We start from the raw sequence: 23,435 nt of genomic DNA, 5'->3' as shown, positions 1-23,435 counted from the left end.
TTTCGTTGCTAATATATAGAAATACAATTGATTTGTGTTATGTCAGTCTTATAGCCTGAAACCTTGTTAAACATATTTATTAATTCTAGAAGCTTTTATTTTAAGATTCCCTGGGATTTTTTTTTTTCTTTTGAGATGGAGTCTCACATGGTTGCCCAGGCTGGAGTGCAACGGTGAGATCTCGGCTCACTGTAACCTCCGCCTCCCAGGTTCAAGCAATTCTCCTGCCTCAGCCTCCCAAGTATCTGGGACTACAGGTGCACAACACCACTCCCAGCGAATTTTTGTAGTTTTAGTAGAGACAGGGTTTCGCCATGTTGGCCAAGCTGGTTTTGAACTCCTGACCTCAAGTGATCTGCCTGCCTCGGCCTCCCATAAGTGCTGGGATTACAGGCGTGAGCCACCACGCCTGGCCTGGGATTTTCTATGTAAACAATCAACTAATATACAAATAAGGATAGTTTTATTTTTTCACTTCTGATCTACATGATTTATTTTTCTGCCTTATTATACTAGGATAACTTTTAGTACTATGTTTAATGAGTCATGAGAGTAATATTCTTGCCTAACTCCTGATCTTACAGAGAACTACTGTCAACATTAAGTATGATGTTAACTATAGGTTTTTTGTAGATGGCTGTTATGTAGTTGAGAAAGTCCTTCTTTTCTCATTTTTTTCTGAGTTTCAACCATAAATGTGTATTGAATTTTATCAAAAGCTTTTCCTGCATTGATTTGATCATGTGATTTCTCCCCCTGTTTTTTCTTGTTTACATGGTGGATTACCTTAATTGGATTTCAAACATTAAGTCAGCTTTTCATTCCTATTATAAAGCCCAATTGTTCATTTTGTATAATTCTTTTTCGATATTGCTGAATTTTATTTCCTAATATTAAGGATTTTTGCTTCTATACTAATGAAGGATATTGCTCCATGGTCTTTGTTATTTTTCTTTTATGTTTTAGTACTCTTTTCATCTCGTTTCCATGTCAGGATAATATAGGCTCATAAAACCAATTGAGAAATGTTTTCGTCTTCTGTTTTACAAAAAAGATTGTGCAGAATTGTTGTTAACTCTTCTTTAAAAATTTAGTAGAATCCTCCATTGAAACTATCTGGGCCTAAAGATTTTTGTGGGGAGAGAGGTGAATATTTTCTAAATTATGACTTTATTTTTTCTTAATAGATATAGGAGTATTCAAATTGTCTGTTTCATATTGGTTTAGTGGTAGTAGTTTGTACTTTTTTTCTTTTAGGAATTAGTTCATCTGAAGTCTTAAATACATGTAAGTAGAGTTGTTATAGCATTTCTTTTTTGTCTTTTTGATGTATCTAGGGTCTGTAATGTTCTTCACTGTTTGATTCTGGATGTTGGTGTCTTCTCTTTTTTCATTGTCTGTCTTGTTAGAGGTTTGTCAATTTTATATTATAATTTCAAAGAACCAACTTTTTGTGTCATTGACTTTTCTTTGTCATCATTCTGTTTTCAATTTTATTGATTTCTGCTCTTAAATTTATTATGTTCTTCCTCTCTTTGTTTTGGATTTATTTTGCCTTTTCTAGGTCTTGAGATGGGAACCCAGATTATTCATTTGAGACATTTTCACTTTTCTAATGTGTGAACTTATGCTATAAATTTATTTTTCCCCAGTATTTCAGCTGTGTCCTACAAATATTGTTATGTTGTATTTTCATTTTTTTCCAGCTCAATGTATTTTTTTAAATTTACCTTGAGACTTCTTTGATATATGAATTATTTAAAAGTGTGTTACTTAGCTTTCCAATGTTTGGAGATTTTCTTATCTTTCTGTTACTGATTTCTAGTTTGGTTCCATGGTAGTCAGAAAATATAATCTATGTTATCTTAATTCTTTTAAATATGTTGAGGTTTATTTTATGTCCCTGGATATAGTTATGTTGATATATGTTCTATAGAAACTTGAAAATCTTTCATACAGATGTGATTAGATCCTGCTTATTGATCGTGTTGTTGAGTTTTTCTATATCCTTACTGATTTTTCTAGTTCTATTATTTTTTGATAGAGCAATGTTGAGACTCTAACTATATGTAGATGTGTCCAATTTTAGTTCTATCACTTTTGCTTCACATATTTTGCAGCTCCTTTGTTTGGTGAATACACATTTAAGATTGCTATGTCTTCTTGATGGATTGACCCTTTACAATTACATAGTGTCCCTCTATGTCTCTGGTAATTTTCTTTGCTCTGAAGTCTAATTCATCTGATATTAAAATAGTTACATCTGCTTCCTTTGATTAATGTTTACGTGATGTGGTCTTTTTTATCCTTTTACTTTCAACCTTTCTATATTGTTATATTTGAAATGAAATTCTTATACACAGCATATAGCTGAGTCATGTTTTTGAATCCATTTTGCAATTTCTGTATTTTAATCAGTGTATCCTTACTTTTTGTGGGCTACTTTAACATACACTTAGAATGCATTTTTTATTTGTCTATAGTGTTTTTGAGTGCATTGCTTTGTATTTTTTTATGTATTATACATACATACATAACTGGTCTACTGGTATCAACATTTTACCAACTTGAAGTGTAAAAACCTTACCTGACTTTATGCCTCTTTACGTCCCCCAGTTTCTTAGATAATTTTCTTTTTTCCCACATTCCTGTAAAACTACATCAGACAGTGTTATAATTTGCACTTCAGCCATCGAACGTAATTTAGAAAACTCAAGAAGAAATATATATTTTATTTACTCATATTTTCGCTGTGTACATTCTTTTTTCCTTTCTAATATTCTAGATTTTTTTTATTCTTCCTTCATTCCCTATCTTTTTCAAAAACTCAATTAGCCATTCTCTTAGGGTAAGTCTGCTGATGATAAATTAAGTTTACCTTCATCTGAGAATTTCTGAAGGACATTATTACTGTGTGTAGAATTCTGGGTTTACAGTCCTTTACTTTAAGTACTTGAAAAATATTATGCTACATCCTTTAGGTTTATATGATTCCTGATAAGAAATTCACTGTCATTCTAGATTTATTTATATATTTTGCTACATATAACATGTTGTTTCTTTCAAGATTTAGTCTTTGTTTTCATTTTTCAAATTTTTTACTATAATGTGTCTTGGCATGGATTTTACTGAATCGATTCTGCTTAGGGTAAGCTCAGCTTCTTCAATCTGCATGTTTATGTTTTTTTCCCAAATTTAGTAAGTTTTAAGCCATTATTTCTTTGAGCAAATTTTTAGCTCCACCATCTTTCTTTTTTGTTTCAATACTTGAATGACATGATTGTTAAACCTATTTTTTATAGTTCCACGGGTCCTGTGGCTCTATTCATGTTTTTTCAGTTTATTTTGTCTGTGCTCTTCAAATTAAATAATTTTTGTTTTTCAATTTTTAAATTTACTTTTCCCTCTGATTCTTTTGCTGAGCCCATCCATTGAGATTTTAATTTCTATTATTGCACTTTTCAATTTTAATATTTACCTTTGGTTCTTTTGTATATCCTCTATTTCTTAGGGGAATTAAAAAAATTGTTTCAGGGGTGTTCATAATTGCTTACCAAATCAGTTTTATGATGATGGGTTTAAAATCTTTTTCAAGGCCAGCATGCTGGTCACATCTGCAATCCCAGCACTTTGGGAGGCCAAGGAAGGTGAATCGCTTGAGTTCAGGAGTTTGTGTCCATCCTGGGCAACATGGTGAAACTTGTGATATGGTTTGGCTGTGTCCTCACCCAAATCTCATCTTGAATTGTATCTCCCATAATTCCCACATGTCATGGCAGGGACCCAGTGGGAGGTAATTCGATCATGGAGGCAGGTCTTGCCCATGCTATTCTCATGGTAGTGAATAAATCTCAAGATATCTGATGGTTTTATAGAGGAGAGTTCCCCTGCACATGGTCTCTTGCCTGCCATCATATAAGATGTGACTTTGCTTCTCATTCACCTTTAGCCATGATTGTGAGGGCTCTTCAGCCATGAGGAACTGTGGGTCAGTTAAACTTCTCTTCTTTGTAAATTACCCAGTCTTGGATACATCTTTGTTAGCAGCATGAGAACTGACTAATACAGTAAATTGGTACCAGGAGTAGGGTGCTGCTGTAAAGATACCCAAACATGTAGCCGTGACTTTGGAACTCGGTAACAGGCAGAGACTGGTTCAGTTTGGAGGGCTAAGAAGAAGACAGGAAGATGTGGGAAAGTTTGGAAGTTCCTAGAGACTTCTTGAATGTCTTTGACTAAAATGCTGATGGTGATATGGATAATGAAGTCCAGGCTGAGGGGGCCTCAGATGGAGATGAGGAAATGTTGGAAACTGGAGCAAAGGTGAGTTTTGAAATGCTTTAGCAAAGAGACTGGTGGGATTTTGTCCCTGCCTTAGAGATTTATGGAATTTGAACTTGAGAGAGATGATTTAGGGCATCTGGCGGAAGAAATTTGTAAACAGCAAAGTGTTCAGGAGGTGACTTGGTACAGTTAAAAGTATTCAGTTTTATATAGTCACAAATATATGGTTTGGAATTAGAACTTATGTTTAAAGGGGAAGCAGAGCATAAAAGTTTGGAAAATTTACAGCCTGATGATGCAATAGAAAAGAAAAACCCGTTTTCTGAAAAGAAATTAAAATCAGCTGCTGAAATTTGCATATGCAACGAGCCAAATGTTGATTACCAAGACAATGGAGAAAGTGTCTCCAGGGCATGTCAGAGTTTTTCACGGCAGCCCCTCCTATCAAAGGCCTGGTGGCCTAGGAGGAAAAAATGGTTTTGTGGGCCTGGCCCAGGGCCTTGCTGCTTCATACAGTCTCGGGACTTGGTGCACTGCATCCCAGCTGTGGCTAAAAGGGGCCAATGTACAGCTCAGGCCGTTACTTCAGAGGGTGCAAGCCCTAAGCCTTGTTGGCTTACATGTGGCATTGGGCCTGTGGGTACACAAAAGTCAAGAATTGAGATTTGGGAACCTCTGCCTAGATTTCAGAGGATGTGTGGAAATGCCTGGATGTCCAGGGAGAGATGTGCTGCAGGATCAGAGCCCTCATGGAGAATCTCTGCTAGGGCAGTGCAGAAGGGAAATGTGGGGTGGAAGTAACCACAAAGAGTCCCTACTGGGGCACTGCCTAGTGGTGCTGTGAGAAGAGGGCCATCATCCTCCAGACCCCGGAATGGTAGATCAATCAACAGTTTGAACTGTGCACTTGGAAAAGCAGCAAACACTCAACACCACCCTGTGAAAGCAGCCAGGAGGGGGGCTTTACTCTTCAAAGTCACAGGGGTGGAGCTACCCAAGGCCGTGGGAGCCCAACTCTTGTATCAGCATAAGCTGGATGTGAGACATGGAGTCAAAGGAGTCATTTTGGAGCTTAAAGAGTTGACTGCCCTGCTGGGTTTTAGACTTGCATGGGGCCTATAGCTCCTTTATTGTGAACAATTTCTCCCATTTGAAATGGGTGTATTTACCTGTACCCCTATTGTATCTAGGAGGTAACTAACTTGCTTTTGACTTCATAGCCTCATAGGTGGAAGGTAATTGCCTTGCATCAGATGAAACTTTGGACTGTAGACTTTTGAGTTAATGCTGAAATGAGTTAAGACTTTGGGAGACTGTTGGGAAGGCATGGTTGGTTTTTAAATGTGAGGACATATGATTTGGGAGGGGCCAGGGGTGGAATTATATGGTTTGGCTATGTCCCCACCCAAATCTCATCTTGAATTATGCTCCCATAATTCCAATGTGTTGTGGGAGGGACCCAGTGGAAGGTAATTGAATTATTGATAAAGCCATCACAGGGGAACCAAGGAAGTTCCCCTGTACATGCTCTCTTGCTTGCTGTCACATAAGATGTGACTTTGCTCCTCATATACCTTCAGCTATGATTGTGAGGCCTCCCCAGCCATGTGGAACTGTAGGTCAATTAAACCTCTTTCCTTTATAAATTACCCAGTCTTGGGTATGTCTTTATTGGCAGCATGAGAACAGACTAATATGCCCTGTTTCTCCACGTAACAAAATACAAAAATTAGCCCAGCATTTTGTGTTATGCACCTGTAGTCTCAGCTACTCAGGAGGCTGAGGTGGTAGGATTGCTTGAGCTTGGAAAGGTTGAGGTTGTAGGGAGCCGTGATCATGCCACTGCACTCCAGCCTGGGTGACAGAGCACGATGCTGTCTCAATAAAATAAAATATTTGTCAGATAATTATCACATCTCTGTCATCTCAGTATCAGTGTTTACTGATTATCTTTTTTCATTAGAGCTATGGTTTTCGAGACTTTTGGTATGACATGATTTTGAATTGAAACTTGAGTATTTTGTATATTTTGTTTGAGACTCTGGATCCTATTTATACCTTTTGTTTAACTGGTTTCCTCTGATACTCCTCTGGTCAGGGCAAGGAAGCACTGCCTCATTACTGACCAGTTGGGCTAAAAATCCAGGATCCTCATTCAGACCCTGTTTATACCCTGAGAGAGGAGGAGCTCCTTATTACTGCTGGATGAGAATGGGACTTCCAGCTCCTCATGAGGCTTCTCTGGTACCACCCTGGCTGTGAGGGATAGAAGTCCCTCATTATTGCTTCCCTGTGGCCTTCACTGACACCATAGTCAGAGAAGGATAACCTTGTTAACCCTGGGTGGTTGTAAAAGCTGACTCTACTTGGCCTCCTCTGACACTCTCCCACAGAAAGCTGGGGCACCTTTTTACAGCTGGTGGGGATAAAAATCCATGATCCGCAGATAGTCTTCACTGATACCATGGACTAGAATGAGTCCCAGCTTTCTACTCAGCCTTCACTGACCACTCCAGGAAGGCATCCAGGTGCTTCATTACAGCTTGGCAAGGGTGAAAGCTCAGGTCCCCTGCTCCGTCTTTGCTGATATTAGTGGTTGACAGACCCACAGTTCTCCCTGTGGGGATTGTTTGGTGTAGAGCAGTTATTATCTAAAATCCTTCGTCTTGCTAGACTATCCCAGTTCTCTGGATATAGACAGTAGGCTGTTGGGGGAGGCTCTCTGGGTCCATTGTGGTTTCTGAGTTGCTGGCTTCTTCGGCACCAAGTATGGGATGGATGAAACAGAAAGTAAACCTAGGGAACCTACCACAGGGTCATTTCTTAGGTCCTGAGGTCCCTGGTTGGGTTTTCCTTTTTCCCTCCATTTTTCAGAGTCTTATTATGTTAGTTTTATGTATAATATTATGGTTTTGGGTTGCACATAGCAGAAAGAAAGAGAAAACATACATTGATCTATTTTCCCAGAAGTCCACATTATTAATTTTTCTTGAACATTTAGAACTTCCCTCATGAAGGAACATAACAGATTTTTTTTATCAGATTCACTATTACTCCTTTCTTCTTCTCTCCACTCACATGAAAGATGGTGCTGATTTGCGTCATTTTTTTTATCATGTTCATTTCTGATAGTTGTGATAAAGTATAAAAAGAAGCTGTTCAAAATGTTTCCAATTGGATTGTCTCCTATAATTTAAATTAAGAAGTGCTTTACAATACTCTTAAGTTTCAATTAGTTTGCTGAATCTACATGTTGTTAATTGATACAGAAAAGAAATCAGAAATACTGGGACAATTTTGAGAAGAAACGCAAAACACAGCTTGAGTCCTAAATACTGGTGTAAGTTCAATTGGTTCTGTCATCATGCACAATGAACAAGCTTGTACTAAATAAATGAAACCTATAATATGCATATCAGTGCCCTGGAAAAAGTGTTTTGAAATGAAACTTGCTTTAAAGATATTGAAAATGAGATATCACCTGTTCATATGATGGTATTTCACTTTCTCTTACTGAATAATTAAAATAATATAACAGTGCGATGCTACTCAAATTGTGGTCCATAGACCACAGCATCAGTATCACCAGAGAACTTGTTACAAATGCAAATTTTGAGGCTTTACCCTCGACTGAATGTATCAAAATTTCTGGAGATGGGGCCCAAAAGTCTGTGTTTTTAACCATTTCCAGGATCTACAGGTGATTCTTATATGCACCTTTGGCAAGGTGAGTAGGCGTTCTTTGTGCTTTAGTACCTCATTGCACATTCAAGCTCTACCACTTCTAAGCTGTGTCAACTTTATTGTCTAGTTGCCTCAGTTTCCTTATCTATAAAAAGGGTTAATTAATAGGATATACCTCTGAAAATTATTTTAAATATTAAATAAAGGTAATAGTGCCTAATACCTACTTAACTCTCGTAAATATTAGCTATTCTTCTTTAAAATGTATACTGTGATTACAATAGCTAAAATTGAGACCTTTAATTGATTTATTTTCCTCTTTTGTATTTCCACTTTCACTTGTACACTTTAAGTCAGTTGCTAAGACAGAATTTCTTTCCAGCCATGCGTACATGAAGCTATTGTATAGTAAGAACTTTATATTTTCTGGTAGGAGAGATTTCTGTATACAAGACAGATATGCGTGAGGGCATGTATGCATGTGTAAGCCAGTTGGCTTCCACTATATTTGTAGAGGGCAATCTAGGGAATCCCAGCAAGGCAAAACACTGAGATTGTCTCATTATCACTCTCTTGTTTCTGTGGTTCCTATGACATGTCCATCCTCCATATACTGCTGCCCAGTTAATAGTTCTAGCATATTACATACACAAAATCCATCCTTCTTCCTTACCTCCTTTGTTCCTTCCAGAGTTGCTGACCTTCATGGCTACCTGGCTACGTATTAAAAAAATTAAATCTTTGTAAGTTAGGCCCCTTAAAATCTGTTCCCTTCTAACTTCCTGAAACCCACTCTACTACTTCACTGTAATAGTGTTCCGTTTGACACAGTCCAGTCTACAAGCCTTGGAACTTGCTATGTGTATTCCTATCTTACCCTCTTATCACTTCCTGCAACATGGATTTGTTGGAAGGGCAGATTTGACCCATGGTTTTTACTTGGGTTTTGATATTTACTTTTATATAAATATATCATATCTCATCATCAGTTTATCCGTTATTTTTAGGTTAGAGACAAGGTTGTGTCTTTCGTCTTTTTATATATTCAGCCTTTGGTTGTTGATGTCTCTCAGAAAACAATTTCAAAACTATTAAATTTTTTTTTTTTTTTTTTTTTTTTTGAGACAGAGTCTCGCTCTGTCACCCAGGCTGGAGTGCAGTGGCACAATCTCAGCTCACTGCAAGCTCAGCCTTCCGGGTTCACGCCATTCTCCTGCCTCAGCCTCCCGAGTAGCTGGGACTACAGGCACTGGCCAACACGCCCGGCTAATTTTTTGTATTTTTAGTAGAGACGGGGTTTCACCGTGTTAGCCAAGATGGTCTCGATCTCCTGGCCTCGTGATCCGCCTGCCTCGGCCTCCCAAAGTGCTGGGATTACAGGCTTGAGCCACCGCGCCCGGCCAAAACTATTAAAATCTTGATAGTGCTTTTCATTTCATGAATTATATTTATGAGCACTTTAGTCATAATAACATGAGTTGAGTTCTTCCTTTATGGGAGACACTGTGCTTTATATAATCTGACTCTTTTAACAATTCCATAAGGTAGGGGCTATTAGCCCCATTTTTCAGAGGATGAAACTTTCCAAGGTCACACTGATAACACATGGTGGTGAGTGGCTTGGAACTCAGGCAGTCTGACTCCTATCACTCTCTTTTTCAGCCACTTTTTTTTCCACTACCTCCCTCTTAATGTCACCCAAGTGGACACAATTCAAAGACGTTAAGTAAAAATTTTCCTGGGGTAACTACTTAGGTTCTCTGACTTTAAATTCTGTATTTTTTCCATTATACCAAAGGACCAGGACCACTGTATAAGCAAGTGCTTACTAATGAAAATAAAGACTTGGGAAGACTTTCTATAGATTATGTTTTTACCATCTCTGACTTCTGAGATTTCCTCACAGTGATGTGAATTGCCTGTTGAATGTGTTAGGAAAAGAAAGATACAGAGAGGAGAGGGAGGAAAAAGTGGAGGGAGGGAGAGAGACATAAATTGAAGCAGGTAGAAAGTATATTTCACTAAGAGATTAGATGTTTGTGATTTGCTGTGTGCTACTCATGTTTTCTACCTATTTTACTACTTGAAATATAAATATCCTCATATTTGTTGCCAGCTTTTAATCATCAATGAAAATCTACCTGAAAAAGTTTTATAACAGATTTTTCCCTTCTTATTACATAGAGGAATAAGAAGAAAACAAACATCGGCAAAAACAAAAAGCCACACCTGTGGTCTTCGCAATTAGTGACCACTAAATCTGACTTCAAATTTAATTAAAGTCATGGGACCACAATTAGAAGGAAAAGTCTGTAGATATCCAGGGAGTAACAAAACATTAACAGTAAGTAACATACTTTATAAAGAACAAATTGGGCTAGACAGGTTTGGTCACACTTTTCCAGTTGAATCACTGAGATAGTGTATGAAGAGAGAGAAGTAGATATATTTGGCCTCTGAGCTCGGAACACACGGCTATGCCCAAGGAGGAGGAAGTTGAGGTAAAAAATCCAAATCAGCAATGCAAATTATTAGTCTGTTCCTTGAACATGGAGGAGGAATCAAGAAGTAATGAATCAGAACTGCGTGTAATTGGAGGGGTGCAAGGCAATACGTTGTTACTCTATAGCTGAATCCTATCAATATATTTGCCAGAACTCCAGCTCTATTCCAGTCTGTATTGAAAACTCAAAGTTAGCTCATAATCCACTGCTCCTTCTACATCCCAGGTGGTTTTTTGGCCTAGCTCTCATCAAATCTAGGTGCCTGTTGCCTGTACTTTGACTGCTGTATTGCAGCAGCTATCACTTTAATTTGTGCTTTTCCAAACTCTGGGATACTTTCTCATGTGCTGGGAGTTTTATGCCAGGTATTAGATTTTGAGCCAAGTGGATATTTCGGTTTTCTTCTTAGGAGCTAAAAACGTTTTTCTGTGTCCTTTCTTATTCTATGGAATTGTCTCTCAGAGTGTTGAACTGTGGGACTATCTATGTGCAAGTCTGTTTTCCATTTCATGATTTTGTTTTATTCTTTTTTTCTTGACAGTCCTCCTGGATAGAGGAGGTTTGGTAGACCACTTGTCCGCCTGTTATGCAAATAGTCAGCACATTGTCTTACAAAGGAACTGATCTTCCCCTCCATTTATAGTTAGATACTTTATTGTAAGGCAGAATGCTGTAATTCAGCATTTTCTTTCCTTTGAAAACTTTTGCTATCTATGAGACAAAGAATTGTGAAGAGTCAAAGATTCAACACCGTGTTCTAGAGCAGGCTATTTCAAAATAAGACCCATCTTGGAAGTCATAAATTCTATTGCTTGATTAACTGTGTGTTTTTGATTAACTGTGTGTTTTTCCAAAATGACTTTAGCAACATAAACTTTCCTTTTTAATTTTTTTTGAGGTGGAGCTTGCAGTGAGCCAAGATCGTGCCACTGCACTCCAGCTTGGGCAACAGAGCGAGACTCTTATCTCAGAAAAAAAAAAAAAGAAAAGAAAAATTGGTATTTTTCCACATATGCAAAAAGATTTATCCAGTGATAGTTAAGAACATTGTGATAGGAAAAACAAATTTAAATTATTGGCTATTCTTCACTGCTGTAGCCCATCTTCCTCTAAATCTAATCCTACCTCTTCAACCCTGAGATACCGTTATTTATGTTTGTATTTGCCTATGGACACTGTTTAAAATGTTTGCCCTCCTCTCTAAGCAATTTAGTCTATGAAATTGAGGACAAGCCCATGCCGTGGTTTGTTTGTTTATTTGTTTTTGCTGTTGTCACTGGGATTTCCTTGTTCACATACATGCGTAAAAAAGTATTTTCTCTGATGTTAATAAATTGAGAAAATGAGATTTTAATTTTTTCTTTTCTTCAATAGTTTCTCCTGTTAACTAACTGAATAAATGGAGAAAGTGACAAAGATCTTACATTTGTTGATTATCAGCTATGTACCAAGAGTTGTTCTAGGTATTTACTTGCAACTTCTTTTCATTCATTTAATCTTTTCAATAAAGCTACAAGCTACCTCTACAGATGAGAAAATAGGTATTAGAGAGTTCAACTTACTAGCCCAAGATTGCAGAGCCAGTAAGAGACAGAGCAAAGTTGATATGAAAGGGCTGTCCATCTCCTAGTGGAAAGTGTGCTCTTGGCCAACATTTCCAGAATGGGTACAGATAGTACTCCTGCTTGACTACCCAGGTTCCTTCTTTTATAAGCATTACCCTACTACTCTTTCCCATTTTTACTGTCCACTCTCCTGCATCTGCCTAGCACATTTATTGATGACTTAAAAAATTAAATGTATTTTATGAAGAAAAACTTAAATATAGAAAAGCACACAGTTAAGTGTATATCTTGATGTGTTGTCACATAGTGAGCATACCCATATCAAGTCACAGTCTAGATCAAGAACTAGAGCATTATTAACATCAGAAGCCCCTTCAGCTCCCCTCATCCCCCTCATGCCACCTTACTTTTGATAGTCTTTTGTTCTTTTCCTAGTTTTTGCTTATTACAAATAATGCTATTATGAATATGCTTGAACAAGTCCCTTGATACACATACATATATAGTTCTGTTGGTTATACTTCTAGGAGTAGAGTTGCTGGGTTATATGTATACATATACTCAACTAAGATGCATATTGCCAAAAATATTTCAAATTGGTTTTATACCAGTAGTATATGTAAGTTCCATTTTGTAAACTGCCTTGACGGCATTTGCTATTGTTGGTTATTTAAATGTTTGCAACATAGTTGATATGTTTAGGTATATCACTGTGGGTTTTTTTTTAATTTTTTAATTTTTTATTTTTTTGAGACGGAGTCTCGCTCTGTCGCCCAGGCTGGAGTGCAGTGGCGCGATCTCGGCTCACTACAAGCTCCGCCTCCCGGGTTCACGCCATTCTCCCGCCTCAGCTGGGACTATAGGCGCCCGCCACCACACCTGGCTAACTTTTTTGTATTTTTAGTAGAGACGGGGTTTCACCATGTTAGCCAGGATCTCCTGACCTCGTGATCCACCCACCTCGGCCTCCCAAAGTGCTGGGATTACAGGCGTGAGCCACTGTGTCCGGCCATCACTGTGGTTTTGATTTGCTTTTCCCTGATGACTCATGAGGTTAAGTACCTTTTTAAGTGTTCATTAAATTGATAATATTTTGGTCTGACATCTCTAGCGTGAGTTCTGAACTGTTCTGCAGAATTTAAGCTTTGCTATTAGCCCTGTGACCCAAAGCACCTCAGATGTGTGAAGGAGCTACTGGCCCTCAGGCCTGTAGCTTGGTGCTGTGTAGTCCCCGACCCCAGTGGAGTCAATGTTCTGAAGAATTTTGGCATTTTGCTTTCTGATCACCAGTCCATTTCCTGTTTTTCTATTTTGTGACACCTATTCCTTCTGCTCTGTTTACTCTCCACTTTTTAAATAAAGATAGTGAATACACATCTTTTGTTGAACTGAACATAAGTCAAGCTTATCCTACTCTGTAGTGAGGGCTGGCCCCAAGCAAAGGCCTCCAGTGTCCATTCTCCTTCTCTCTTACTCTTGCTTTGATTTGCAGCTCTTACGACTATGATGGGGTTTTTCTGGTTGTTGTTCACCCAGTATTGTTCTGCCTTTAGGCTGCCTTTTCATTTTGGATCCATCCACATCAAAATGAGAAAGAACTGCCATCAAGGGTCTGCTTATATAGTGAGTGGGCTTTGAGAGGGATCCACAGAAAATTTTTTTTTGAAATGGCATCTATTTAGTAGAAACACGGCTATGTTTCCACCTTCTTTGCAACTCCTCACCATGTTAGCCAAAGAAAAAGCGAACGGGAAGCTTACTTGTTCAAATATATCAATTCAGGAAAAGAAAATTAGTCTTGGTTTGTGTTTAGTAATTTAATGTCAAGCAAAATCATTTCCTGTATAATCTAAATTAAAGCCTTGCTATCATGGGAAACTGATTTTTTAAAAAATCTCCACCCTTCTGCATAAAAATACTTCAGAATGATAAGCGTTTGGATGTGCAACCATTGTTTTTATTCAGATGAATACAAAATATACTTAGAGTGTAGAATTAATGATGTCAAATTTAAAATAAGGTTTTGTCTTCAGCATTTACTAGAGTGGGCTTTGTCTGTCCAATTCTTTGAGTCCCTGCTGCTAGCCACTCAGAAACCAGTTTTTCCCATATTACTCACTGAGCTGACTTTCATCAAAATGTTTTTTATTCCACTGTAAAAACTAAATTGACCAACCAACCAACCAAGTAGACATTCCTCAGAAGTTTATGTTAACAACATGTAAGAATTGTCTTCTAAAACAATAAAATTTTTAATTGGCTCTTTTTAAAATGATTAATCACCTGAAATAATAAATGCAACTGAAAAAATTATTTAGATTGAAATCCATTCTTATGACTGATATATGTTTATGGCTAAATAAAATATTAAGACAAATTAAGTTATTAGCAGATGCTATTTTAGTCCCAGATGGTGATCTTTGTTTGCACACTTATTAACCAATTCATTTTGAAAGGCTTTGTTTTCTCATCCTATACAAACCTAAATACAGGAAACCAGGAAAGGACTATTTCTAGAAAACCAGTATGCCAATGTAATGACTTTGATGATGAAACACTGTATATCTTTGTACTTTCATTTCCTATACATATAAACATGGATTTCCCAATAACTTTCAAATCTGAGGTAAATCATTTCCAAGGTCCCATCTGCTGATGAAAGGTTGATCACTGTTGACAAATACTAACAGCTGGCCACATAGACATAGCTCCAAAGGCCACATTTCAAAGAGGGGAAAAATACCCTTGTCTAAATTTCATAACACCTGATGTTTTGTTGACTATTTCAATTACAAATTTCTGTTTTGACCCAGAAAATTAATGGGATATGAATTTTCTGAAATACTCAATTTTGATGTGATTCCTGGAATGTACTCACCATTTTCACTGTTAGTAACATTCTGTGTAGCAGTGATTAAAAGCTCTGCTTGAAAATCCCACTTCTCTCACTTTCTTTGTAAATTTGGGTTCCTCTTTCACAGAGAAAAGTGAAGGAAATTAACAAAGATAATAAATGCTGAAGGCATTCCAGTGGTTCTCAAAGCCTTTTGTGTATCTTCCCTCTTGGGGTTCAGTTATTGACCCCCTCTTTGGAATCTGTGAGCTAATAAATTCTCTTCTCTTCCTTTATATAGTACAAGTTGGGTTTCTGGTGCTTATGACTCAGTCCTGACATATACATTATGCTTACTGATGAGAGTTTATATTCATGTTCACCTCTGTCCCTGATTTCCCTTTTGTCTTTTTTTTTTTATTATTTTGCTTTGTATTTTAGAGCTGTATGTCATTGGTCACATGAAAGATAAAAGAGCTGAATTTTGAAGTTTTTAAAAAATTCTAATATAGTATGATTTCTAAAAATCTTTAAACATAAGATCGCCATCTTACAAGCCTCATTACTTACCATTCAAAAATAATAATAGAAAATATAACAGTAATCCTAGATTTTATAAGGGTAACTGTAAGAAATTGGTCATGCGGGGACAGGGAGTTATACTACTCACTATTTTGGGAGATATTTTAAAAGGATACATTTTCTCATAAATAAAGTTATGAAAATACTATTGCAAATGTGACTATTACTATCCATATCATCATGATTAAAGAGTATATCCTAGACCTGACAATAATCACTCAGATTTGGTAAAGATTAAGCATTTCCAGTTTGATTATTCACAGATTGTCATTAAAAAGCATCTCTTCATCATAAATTCTTTGCCTAAGCCAACATCTAGAAGAGCTTTTCTTAGGTTTTCTTCTAGAATTTTTATGGTTTCATAGGTAATTTGACTTAGACCATGGAGTTCATTCAGACTGTATATGTAAATAATTTCAATATTGGCTGAATTAGCGTAATAATGTAGAGTTTGATTTTGAAAGGTTTGTTAAATACCAAAGGTTTAAACATTGGCTATTACAAAATAGAGTCTTAGGTTACCATAAGTCACTCATTTAGCCAAAATGATAACTTGAAAATTTTTAAAAGAAAAAAACATTATTCGGATAGAGTGGAGACTTAGCTTTCCAAACAAGACCCAATGAAGGTAGAATGAGGCCAATTGACTGTCTCCTTTCTTTTCTCGCATTAATCAAAACTTTACAGCGGAGATAAACCCTTTTTTTTTTTTTTTAACTATTCATTCAACCATTTTCGCACAGAGGTAGAAGCCAGAAATCTGACTTGTAAGAAATTCTTACCCTTTTGCCAGCATGCCAGGCTTCTGGGTTCCCTTTCCCTGAGCGACCCTAGTGATCTGGCTTGCGGTACCATTGACCTGGGGCAAGCCTCATCATAAAGGAAAATTATTTTTTTCGTTCTGACCAGAGCAAAATACATGCGATAAAACAGACATTAGCCACTCTGCTTAGCACTCAATATCAAACTGGTGAGGCTTAAATTTGCCCTCCAATGGGACACGGTCATGTTTTTTTTTTTTTTTAATTATATTTTAAGTTCTGGGGTACATGTGCAGAACATGCAGGTTTGTTACGTAGGTATACACGTGCCATGGTGGTTTGCTGCACCCATCAACCCATCATCTACGTTAGGTATTTCTCCTAATGCTAACCCCTCCCTAATCCCCCATCCCCTGACAGGCCCCAGTGTGTGATGTTCCCCTCCCTGTATCCATGTGTTCTCATTGTTCAACTCCCACTTATGAGTGTGAACATGTGGTGTTTGGTTTTCTGTTCTTGTGTTAGTGTGCTGAAAATGATGATTTCCAGCTCCATCCATGTCCCTGCAAAGGACATGAACTCATCTTTTTTTTATGGCTGCATAGTATTCCATGGCATATATGTGCCACATTTTCTTTATTCAGTCTATCATTGATGGGCCTGTGCGTTAGTTCAAAGTCTTCACTGTTGTGAATAGTGCTGTAATAAACATACGTGTGCATGTTTCTTTAGAGTAGAATGATTTGTAATCCTTTGGGTATATACCCAGTAATGGGATTGCTGGGTCAAATGGTATTTCCAGTTCTAGATCCTTGAGGAATTGCTACACCGTCGTCCACAAAGGTTGAACTAATTTACGCTCCCATCAACAGTGTAAAAGCATTACTATTTCTCCACATCCTCTCTAGCATCTGTTGTTTCCTGATGTTTTAATGATTGCCATTCTAACTGGTGTGAGATGGTATCTCATTGTGGCTTTGATTTGCATTTCTCTAATGACTAGTGTGATGAGCTTTTTTTCATGTTTCTTGGCTGCATAAATGTCTTCTTTTGAGAAGTGTCTGTTCATATCTTTTGCCCACTTTTTGATGGGATTGTTGTTTTTTTCTTGTAAATTTGTTGAAGTTCTTTGTAGATTCTGGATATTAGCCCTTTGTCAGATGGATAGATTGCAAAAATTTTCTCCCATTCTGTAGGTTGCCTGTTCACTCTGATGGTAGTTTCTTCTGCTATGCAGAAGCTCTTTAGTTTAATTAGATCCCATTTGTCAATTTTGGCTTTCGTTGCCCTTGCTTTTGGTGAAGTCTTTGCCCATGCCTATGTCCTGAATGCTACTGCTTAGGTTTTCTTGCAGGGTTTTTATGGTTTTTGGTCTTATGTTTAAGTCTTTAATCCATCTTGAGTTAATTTTTGTATAAAGTGCAAGGAAGGGGTCCGGTTTCAATTTTCTGCATATGGCTAGCCAGTTTTCCCAACACCATCTATTAAATAGGGAACTCTTTCCCCATTTCTTGTTTTTGTCAGGTTTGTCAAAGATCAGATGGTTGTAGATGTGTGGTGTTATTTCTGAGGACTCTATCTGTTCCATTGGTCTATATCTCTGTTTTGGTACCAATACCATGCTATTTTGGTTACTGTAGCCTGGTAGTATAGTTTGAAGTGAGGTAGCGTGATGCCTCCAGCTTTGTTCTTTTGGCTTAGGATTGTCTTGGCTATGTGGGCTCTTTTTTGGTTCCATATGAAATTTAAAGTAGTATTTTCTACTTCTCTGAAGAAAGTCAATGGTAGCTTCATGGGGATAGCATTGAATCTGTAAATAACTTTGGGCAGTATGGCCATTTTCACAATATTTATTCTTCCTATCCTTGAATATGGAATGTTTTTCCATAATTTGTGTCATCTCTTATTTGCTTGAGCAATGGTTTGTAGTTGTTCTTGAAGAGGTCCTTCACATCCCTTGAAAGTTGTATTCCTAGGTATTTTATTCTCATTGTAGTAATTGTGAATGGACGTTCACTCATGATTTGGCTCTCTGTTTGTCTGTTATTGATGCATAGGAATGCTTTTGATTTTTGAACATTGATTTTGTATCAGACTTTGCTGAAGTTGCTTATCAGCTTAAGGAGATTTTGGGCTAAGATGATGGGGTTTTCTAAATATACAATCATATCATCTGCAAACAGAGACAATGTGACTTCCTCTTTTCCTGTTTGAATACCCTTTATTTCCTTCTCTTGCCTGATTGTCCTGGCCAGAACTTCCAATACTATATTGAATAGGAGTGGTGAGAGAGGGCATCCTTGTCTTGTGCTGGTTTTCAAAGGGAATGTTTACAGCTTTTGCCCATTCAGTATGATATTGGCTGTGAGTTTATCATAAATAGCTCTTATTATTTTGAGATATGTTCCATCAATACCTAGTTTATTGAGAGTTTTTAGCATGAAGGAGTGTTGAATTTTTTTCAAAGGCCTTTTCTACATCTATTGAGATAATCATGTGGTTTTTGTCATTGGTTCTGTTTATGTGATGGATATGTTTACTGATTTGTGTATGTTGAACCACCTTTGCATCCCAGGGATGAAGCCAACTTGATTGTGGTGGATAAGCTTTTTGATGTGCTGCTGGATTCGGTTTGCCAGTATTTTATTGAGGATTTTTTCATCGATGTTCATCAGAGATATTGGCCTGAAATTTTCTTTTTTTGTGTGTGTCTCTGCCAGGTTTTGGTATCAGGATGATGTTGGCCTCATAAAATGAGTTAGGGAGGATTCTCTTTTTTTCTGTTGATTGGAATAGTTTCAGAAGGAATGGTACCAGCTCCTCTTTGTACTTCTGGTGGAAGTACAAAGCTGTGAATCCATCTCACCCTGGACTTCTTTGGTTGGTAGGCTATTAATTACTGCCACAATTTCAGAACTTGTTATTGGTCTATTCAGGAATTCAACTTCTTTCTGGTTTAGACTTGGGAGGGTGTATGTGTCCAGGAATTTATCCATTTCTTCTAGATTTTCTAGTTTATTTGTGTAGAGGCGTTTATAGTATTCTCTGATGGCAGTTTGTATTTCTGTGGGATCAGTGGTGATATCCCCTTTCTCATTTTTTATTGCATCTATTTGATTCTTCTCTCTTTTCTTCTTTATTAGTTTGGCTAGTGGTCTATGTTGTTGATCTCAAAAAAAAAAAAAAAAAAAAAAAAAACAGTTCCTGGATTCACTGATTTTTTTGAAGGGTTTTCCGTGTCTCTATCTCCTTCAGTTTGGCTCTGTTGTTAGTTATTTCTTGTCTTTTGTATTCTGCTAGCTTTTGAGTTTGTTTGCTCTTGCTTCTCCAGTTCTTTTCAATGTGGTGTTAGAGTGTAAACTTTAGATCTTTCCTGCTTTCTCTTGTGGGCATTTAGTGCTATAAATTTCCCTCTATCCACTGCTTTAAATGTGTCCCAGAGGTTCTGGTATGTCATGTCTTTGTTCTCATTGGTTTCAAAGAACATCTTTATTTCTACCTTAATTTCGTTATTTACCCAGTAGTCATTCAGGAGCAGGTTTTCAGTTTCCATGTAGTTGTGTGATTTTGAGTGAGTTTCTTAATCCTGAGTTCTACTTTGATTGCACTGTGGTCTGAAAGACCTTTTTATGATTTCCATTCTTTTGCATTTGCTGAGGAGTGTTTTACTTCCAATTAAGTGGTCAATTTTAGAATAAGTGTGATGTGGTGCTGAGAAGAATGTATATTCTGTTGATTTGGGGTGGAGAGTTCTTAGATGTCTGTTAGGTCTGCTTGGTCCAGAGCTGAGTTCAAGTCCTGAATATCCTTGTTAATTATCTGTCTCATTGATCTGTCTAATATTCATAGCGAGGTGTTAAAGTCTCCCACTATGATTGTGTGAGAGTCTAAGTCTTTTTGTATGTCTATAAGAACTTGCTTTATGAATTTGTATGCTCTTGTATTGGGTACATTTATATTTAGGATAGTTAGCTCTTCTTGCTGCATTTATCCTTTTACCATTATGTAATGCCCTTTTTTGTCTCTTTTGATCTTTGTTGATTTAAAATCTATTTTATCAGAGACTAGGATTGCAACCCTTGCTTTTTTTATTGATTTCCATTTGCTTGGTAAATATTCCTCGATCCCTTTATTTTGAGCCTATGTGTGTCTTTGCACATGAGATGGGTCTCCTGAATATAGCACACTGAGGGGTCTTGACTCTATCCTATTTGCCAGTCTGTGTCTTTTAATTGGGCCCTTTAGCCCACTTACATTTAAGGTTAATATTGTTATGTGTGAATTTGATCCTGTCATTATAATGCTAGCTGGTTATTTTGCTCATTAGTTGATGAAGTTTCTTCATAGTGTTGATGGCCTTTACAATTTGGTGTGTTTTTGCACTGGGGGCCCCATCATCTTTAATCCAACCTCAGTCTAGGAGTTTCAATACATGGTCTCTGGACAAGATGGTTGCCCTGAGTAACAGAAAAGATAAGAAAGGGAAAGGAGAGAGAGAAAAGCATTACCAGTGGCAGGGTGGGGAAGCCGAAATGATCGGGGAGGCCAGAGAAAGGCCCACCCATGGCAGCAACACTGGTAATTTCAGGTTGCTGCTTCTCGGTAGCAAAGGGATTTTTTCCAGCAGTCTCAGCAGCTGTCATTTCCCCTTTCAGGGGTGAAAAAGCCCTCCATAACCCACAATCCTGTATATGCCTAATCCTGTCACCCACAGCCATCAGCAAAGAGTGCAAGGCAGATTATTCCAAAGAGAATAGCATTTAACATCCTGTAGTGCCAAACCTGTTCTTAGTTGAAAGGGACTTTACTGAGACCCCTCATTTTTAAATGTACTTCAATGCACTGTTGTTCATTTGGAACATTCCACTGTAAGTTATCTTTAGTAAGATTTTGCCATTTCTATAAGAATTCATTGCCTCCCAGGTCTAAAGTATATGCCAAAAAGAAATCAGTTTTCCAGAAATTAAGGATCTTGTTTTTACTTAAATATTGGCTTTGCTCTCAGGTTCTCTTGATTAACTTAGCCAATAATTTTTTTCCTATCTAAACACACAAGAAAAATGAAATATAGGGGTAGAACACAAAAATCCCTGTGAATTGTCAAAAGCCAAATTTTATAACCCCTGCAATATTACTGCTTACTACCAGTTCCTTTCTGACCCAGTCAGATGTAAGAGGTCTCTACCTGGATCAAAGCCAATTAATTCCCAGATCACATCTCTGTTCCTGGACCCAGTCCAGTTTGTGTCATGACTCCAAACTCAATTTGGATCAGAAATTTGCTCAAAGAAACTTGTAGAGCTCAAAACACAAATCTATGGAGCTCCAAAATCTGAGAGAGGCTTACCCACAATCCTCAGCTGCTTTGAGAGATCCATGGACACAAGTGGGTCCTGAAGGTACCTTGCATGATCACTCGGCACTCCAGGGGGTTGCTAGAAGCTCTGCTTGGGATCCCACTTCTGACACCATCTGATAGAAGAAAAACTTCAGCTGAATTAAATTTAACGAAGTTTAATTGAGCAATTAATGATTTGTGAGTCAGGCAGCCTCCAGAATCAAGCAGATTCACAGTGACTCCAGAGGTGCCTTGAGGTCAAAACAAATTTATAGACAAAAAAAGGTAAAGTGATGTACAGGAATCAGAAGTGAGGTACAGAAACAGCGAGATTGGTTACAGCTTGGTGTTTGCCTTTTTTGAATGCAATTTGAACACTCAGCAGTCTATGAGTGGTTGAAGTGTGGCCACTTGGATTGGCGAACACTCAGCTATTGTTATGGGTACATACTATTAAGTTAGGTTTTCAATTTTGTCTGACTATTAAGCTAGGTTACAGTTTATCCACAAGGACTCAAATATAGAAATATGGAGTCCTTCTCAGGCCATGTTTAGTTTGCTTTAACAGGCTGCAGGACTAACTTGTAGCTCCCACTTACATGGACAGAGCAGCATGTAGAGACTTACATCATGAATATTTTCTCCAAGAGCTACCACAGGAACATACCAGGAAAGCCAAGAGAAGCCACAGACCCTTTGAAGGAGGTGGATTGCCACTGCAGGCTCCATTGGACAGCCAAGGAATTGTGAGTCAGCTTGCTTTCTCAACTGGGAGGCTTGTGGCCTGGGGCAAATTCACAGCCCCGCTCACTGGCTGCCTGGGAGTAAACTCAGTGCTATTGGGAGAGTAAGACTGGCCTTTCAAAAGGCTGCAGGCTGCTTGGGAGCTAGATGAGCCCTGTGGCTGCTGGCTTTTCCCCCACCTTCCCTGGATACCTGTGTGATGCAGAAGAGGCAGCCATAATCCCCTGGGAACATAACTCCGTTGGCCTGGGAACCACATCCCCAACCCCTAGAGCAGCCACAACAAACCCCACCCAGGGAGAGTCTGAGCTCAGATACACCTAACCCTGCCCCCATCTGATGGTCTTTGTCTACTTGCGTGGGTAGCCGAAGACAAAGGAAATACTCTCTTAAGAGCTCTGTGGCCCTGACCACCAACTGAGAAACTTGAATACTTATCCAAATGTGACCCTAGGGCAAGTTTGTATCCTCCCTGTACAACCACAGCTAATAAGCTCTTGAAAGTGCCACCTCCTGATTAGAAGCCAACGAGCACAAAGCCAGCATACTTAACAGAAATACAACCGAGGACTCTGACAGAGTTTACTTCACTCCTTTGATACCTCCGCAGGAGTAGGTGTTGGTATTGATGGCTGAGAGACCTGAAGATGGATCACATCACAGGACTCTTTGCAGACACTCTCCAGTCCCAGCTCAGAGCCTTGTAGCTCCTCTGGGTGGCTAGATCCAGAAGAGAAATAGTAATCACTGCAGTTCAGCTCAGGAAGCCCCATCCCTAGAGGAGAGGGGAGAGCACCACATCAAGAAAGCACCCCCATGGGACAAAGGAATCTGATATAGTCTACCCCAATGGGAAGGAACCAGAAAAACAGTTCTGGTTAAATGACAAAATAAGCTTTTAAAACAACCCAAAAAGATCACACTAGCTCACCAGCAATAGATTCAAACTAAGAAGAAATCTCTGAATTGCCAGAAAAAGAATTCAGAGGTCGATTATTAAGCCAATCAAGGAAGCAATAAACCCAGCAGCAGAAGAGAAATAACCAAGATCAGAGCTGAAGCAAATGAAATTGAAACAAAACAAAACAAAAAATGCAAAAGATAAATGAAACAAAAAGCTGGTTTTTTGAATAGATAAAT

This window comes from Nomascus leucogenys, chromosome 4 (genome assembly GCF_006542625.1).
Source record: "Nomascus leucogenys isolate Asia chromosome 4, Asia_NLE_v1, whole genome shotgun sequence".
Classification (NCBI taxonomy): Eukaryota; Metazoa; Chordata; class Mammalia; order Primates; family Hylobatidae; genus Nomascus; species Nomascus leucogenys.
The sequence above is the reverse complement of the archived record's forward strand: the minus strand, read 5'-3'. Positions refer to the sequence as shown.